The 5,688-nt window shown below is 41.5% G+C and overlaps 1 pseudogene; it reads left to right on the top strand.

The window, feature by feature from the left end:
- The first annotated feature begins 1,200 nt into the window (after positions 1 to 1,200).
- Positions 1,201 to 2,144, top strand: LOC147884734 (glutathione S-transferase U19 pseudogene; annotated as a pseudogene).
- The last annotated feature ends 3,544 nt before the right edge of the window (positions 2,145 to 5,688 follow it).

The following is a 5,688-nucleotide window of genomic DNA, read 5'->3' as shown; positions in this document are numbered from 1 at the left end:
CCTAGCAGTGTGTTTTTTTATGGATGTGCATGACGCTAAGGTAAAAATGGTATTTGATGCTCGATCGACCATGCAAAGCATATTCGATAGGCACGATACTTTTCCTACACCTTAAGCTAGGTGGTGTTGAAATGTTCTCAAAGAGGCACACCCATCCTATAAGTACTTGGTCAGATAACATACCTAAGGGCATGTTTTGTTGCGGATGTGCATATCACTAAGGAAAAAATGTTGTATAATGAGTGATCGACCATGCAAAGTATATCCGATGGTGACAATACTTTGCACGCATCCCTCGTGTAGACTTTTCCAAAAGTATTAAGTGTTCCGGAAGATCACAAAAGTACACAAGAAAAAATATGAAGGATAAGCATACGCTAAGTGTGGAATCGGACAACGGGCCTCACAATTCACATGTTGGTTTGAATCGTGATCACTAAAGAGCAGTACGGTCAAAATCATACGCATAAATACGATATTTAAAAATTCAAATACATTTTTTATATGCAACCGACATTTCCGTGTCACCACAACACATTGTATGCGTTTTCGCACGAGGTTTCTGGTTATCAACATCCTTTAGGATTCTCTTGATCCCACAAATTCTCTCTTTCCGGCGTGCTTTACGCCCTTGGACTTTGACGGATAGAAATGTGGAGAAACGTGAGTTGCCGAATTTTTCAATCCCCACACTACTACATATACCGAAACCGAACCGGCGAAGGAATACGCAATTGTAATACACCTGTGACAGAGAGCACAAGTATCACAAGCACAAACATATCCAAAGGATGGCGCACGCTGTGTCTGCTAGGATGGGAGAGCTCCCTCGCCCCATATCCATCACGAGAAGCATGAGACTCGCTGAAGCTAGTGTAGAAGTCTCCATGTTGAACCAGCTGAAGCGCCAGTGCATGATCACTCCTTCCAACCTCCGATCATCATCTCGTAAGACCAGCCTCGTGATCCGCTGCAATATCTCAGCGCCAGAAAGGACATCGGTGCAGTACACAGAACGTAAGCGAGCCACTGTTACGTGTAGAAAATTAGAAGCTGAGCGAGCTATCGTGACTGTACTTGTATTATGACCTTGTGCACAAGTCACACATACGAAGAGTTTGTTATTGCAGTGTGTCTAATACTCTTGCTTCTCGTACAGCACCTGCTTTACTGAGTAATAGCAATGGCTGTCTAGCGGTGGAAGCCTCGACCAAAGAGCGACTGAGAGTGCTAACGACGTGGGCAAGTCCATTCGGCATGCGCGTGTTAGTGGCACTGCACGAAAAGGGGTTGGAATTTGAGTATGTGGAGGAAGTGCTGAGGAGCTTCAGCCCTGAGGTGATCCTGTCCAACCCCATCCACAAGAAGATACCCGTCTTCATCCACAACGGCAAGGCCTTGTCCGAGTCCCGTATCATCGTAGAGTACATCGACGAGCAATGGCCAGCCTCCCATCGTGGTGCGAGAGGCGATCTCATGCCTGCCTCACCCTGCGATCGCGCACAAGCTCGCTTTTGGTCCGACTTCCTAGATACTAAGGTAAGTTTGGTGCGAGGCCCATTTTGTGTGCGATCATACTGATATAGTGCTGTTTGGTGCAGTAAGTATTGCAAATATCAGAATGTTTGGTGCAGTAAGTATTGCAATAAAATCAATAGCAGCCAGACCCATTGTGTGTGCGATCATATACTGCTGTTTGGTGTAGTAAGTATTGCAATTAGGACATAGTTGATCTGATTTGGAAATTCCTGGCACAGTTTGTCGAGAGCGGCCACGACATCCTGGTGACCAACGGAGAGAAGCAGCGCATAGCAATCGAGAAGACTATAGAGAACATGTTCCACTTAGAAAGTGCGTTGAGGATGGCTTCCCATGCACGCGGGCCGCTGTTCAACGGCGATCACATGGGCCTCATGGATATCTCTCTCGCCGGCCTTCTGCAGTGGCTGAGGGTGTTCGAGAAAATATCCACCTTCAAGATTCCTGGCCCTAACAATTGTCCACACCTGCATGCATGGATCGAGGCCGTCTCCCAAGAGCCTAGTGTGAAGAAAACCATTCCGGATCTAGAGCTACTTGTGCAACGTGCTCGGGCCAGCCGCTGTCGTCGCCACTTCGAAGACTGGAACACAAACTTCATGTGATTACATGTACCAATCCCCTCTCCCTCAAAGAGACACAAGGAGGGAGCATGAGCACGCGTGTGTGTGCGCACGCGTGCTCGCGTGTGTGTGTGAGAGTGAGTGAGTGTGAGTGTGAGTGAGTGAGCGAGTGAGAGAGCGATTTCACCCAAAAAAGTATGTCGTTGGAATCAAGAATGTCATATGATAAAAGTATGAAAAATGCCAACCCGCTTTGTTGCTCCAAAAGTGCGAACATAAACTTTATGATTTGAGAAGGCATTTCTTACTCATTTGTCTATAACTTACTAACCACTCTACTTGAACAAACAAAGGAGAAAAGAGCATAAAAGCTAAAGAATCTTGCTTTTTCTAATGCTACTAGGCATTAGTATGCCAAAGCTATCATGCTAGACGTTTGTAACTTGTCAAAAGGTTTGCAATGTACTTAGAAGTTCCTCCTGCAAGACTCAATCTCTAGATGCTTTTGGCTTTTTAAATACTAGAGCTTGATCCTATTAACAAAGCTATGTTTTGATTGAATTACATGGCTAGACGAGATGGGAGATGGAAGAGGTAATGGGAAAGGGGAAGGGGGAATGGTTATTTGGCGAGCTTTTTTAGGAGAGCTTTTTCAAGTGAGGCAAGCTTTTAGGGGCCATTGTGGCAAGCTTGTAGGGTCTATTATTGCCATTGTGGCGAGTCCTTTCAGACAAGCTTTTAGGGGCCATTGTGGCCAATCGCCAGCATCTCACTAAAGCCTCAGAAAGGCTATAGAAGCCTACAAAGTGTCCCTGAGCTGCTTAAACAGATATCTTTAGCTTGTCACGCAATCCCACATATGTTGCCCATATAGCACCCACATGCTACCCATGTGGCAGGTCTAATGTCCTTGTAGATTTGCCCTATGCTAAAATATCTGATTCCATCCTTGTCATGTGCTATATTTAATTATAACTTCAAAACAATGTAAAAAAGATGGACTTCAAACACCAATCCCCTTGAATTTATCCAAATATTTTGAAATTGTATGTAGATATATAAGAGCATGGCCATGAAAGCAATCCTAGCACCAAGGGGCCAATGAGACCTTGGACAGAACTAGATGGATTCCACTGCTTTTTATGGTATTTGAACACAAAACAATTATATTTAAACCAACATGACCATGCGATTAAAAGAGAGAACATATCCAAACATCCATACACCAAGACAATGTATATGTACACCATTTTTCCAAGAGAATTGGTCAATCTATTAATGTTCTTACGAAATCATAGAAAGTAGAATGTTCATAGAAATTTTTTGACCCTCTAACATAATTTGAGTAATCTTAAAAAATGATAGAAATATATAGTTAATCAAGCTTAAAATTTTGCATTAGCAAACTATTCATCACTACCACAATATTCCTAATAGTAAGTCTTTTGGTAATCTCATCAAGTAGTTGGTATTTTCACTAAACTTTGAAGTTTTAAAGTTAGCTTTAAAAACTGCATTACGAGTGTATTTAGGATTTTTGGACTTTTCTTTATTATTGAACTTTACACAAGTCCATTTTTTTAAAATAGTGTTTCCTTTACCCTGACAAGCAACCTAAGTTGACACTATTTGTGCGTCATCTTGTGTATCGGTATGAGTGTGGACTAATCCAAGTGTACCTAACAAGATTTGCTTTTGTGCACCTGGGTTCTTTGGATTATGCAAGTGGGGGATCTTCCAAATCTTCCAATGGATTTCCATGATTGGTTTATAGAGGGCACGGACCTTCTTCCATGTATCCAGAGGCATGGAGTGATAATAACATCACAACATGGGAGCTAAAGTAGTGTCCATGGTGTGGCTAGAGTATCCTTATGGCAAGAGACACTAGTATGAGGCATCTCTATTTACAGTAATGTCCTTCCCTTTATAAAAATTTGATTTTTCATTGGCCTTTTTACTCTTCTCAGCTAAAGTATATTCCCTCAAATTTCATGAAGTCGAAAGAATAGTGTGTCAAAGCTCCCCAGAAAGGCTCTACTAGAAAAATGCAAATGGAGGGGAGCTAAAAGCCAAATGAGGATAGGCCTTCAAAGAGAAAAATTTATTTCCCAAGGTCTTTAAGCAGTGTTCCACTAATGGACTTGCCTAACGGAGGAAACAACCAGGAGAGGTGTATAATTGAGTGATGATTTGAACAGTTTCCTAATTTTATGTGAACATTAAATATCACCATTTATGCCATGTAAATGTAGATTCTAAAAAAAGTCCACTTAGATATTGAAGTTGATTTGGAGGAGATAGAAAAGGCAATGGAAGAGCAAGAAGGCCACATGTGATCAAATAGTTTGCAGTGGTATTTGCATTATGGTAGAATATGCACATGTATCGCTTCTAATTCAAAGCACTTGACTTCATGTAGGGATCTTAGAAAAATGCGAAGGTTCATGAGAAGAAGGAGAAAAGGGGATCTTTCTATTCATGGACATCCCATTTAGAAGGTGGTCATGATGATGTGGGCAAACTTTCTAACCAATCTATGGGTTACAATGTGTAGCAATGCTGAAGTGCCAAAGTGGAATATCTTACATGCGTAGCTATGTATGGCTGCTTGCAAGATTGCTTAGAAATTTTTGGCTGATGACAGTTGGTTTATCATCACCTCATTGGCAAATCACTTTACCTACTGTGCAAGTAGTTGCAAGTGACCATGGGTTTTGCCCCTACCACACAACAATGGTCTCCCACAATGTTGGATACCAAAGGCAGGAGTCAGTTGAAGATGTGTGTCCATGTTTTTTTTAATAAGATTTGGTACATTAGGTCATCATTTATGATAAATGTATTCTTAATCATCTTTCTTGAGGGTTGTAAATCCACACTCTATAATAAAAGAGGCTGCTTGGTTGGTGCTTTGTTCTTTTATTCATGAGGGTTGTAAATCCACACTGATCTATAATAAAAGAGGAGTAGAAAAGCATATGGGAAGAGAGATATGTGCACTAAAAGGAAATTGGTTAAGGGAGTGGCAGTTTGGAGAGGCCATCATTTCTAAATATGACAATGAAGCTGTTCATGGTGGTGATGAGAAACAAGCTCCCTTATGCAAGTAAGAATAAAGAAACGAGCTCAATTTTAACTATTTTGTGACATGCTAACCCCATCTTTCCAATCTAGCCTACCACTTTCATTTTGTTTGCATGTTTATGCTCAATGCTTACATGAGGGAGACATACTCATAGATGCATTTGATGGGATAGGAAACATGGCCAAAACATGTGGGGAAATGGCCCGACATTACATCTTTTTGGAGAAAGGTGACATCTTGCTAGACATTTTTCTTAGGTCGTGTGCTTGAGGGTTATGGTGTACTTTTACTATTGTGACATGACTAAATGAGAGTGGAATTGTTTTACATCCCTAAAGGTTGCAAATGAATTGTCACTCTCTTTTTGGGGATGTTGCATGGAAAGTGTATCTGAAATGTAGGGGTCGATAAAGATAGAAAATGAATTCTCACTTTCTCTTTGGGGCTACTGCATGGAAAGTGCAGCTAAAATGTATGTGTCGATGTAGACTGCAAATG

This window comes from Dipteris shenzhenensis, chromosome 26, assembly GCF_047967505.1.
Source record: "Dipteris shenzhenensis isolate YYH24624 ecotype China chromosome 26, Dip_SZ_1.0, whole genome shotgun sequence".
NCBI classification, from domain to species: domain Eukaryota; kingdom Viridiplantae; phylum Streptophyta; class Polypodiopsida; order Gleicheniales; family Dipteridaceae; genus Dipteris; species Dipteris shenzhenensis.
The sequence above is the reverse complement of the archived record's forward strand: the minus strand, read 5'-3'. Positions and strand labels throughout refer to the sequence as shown.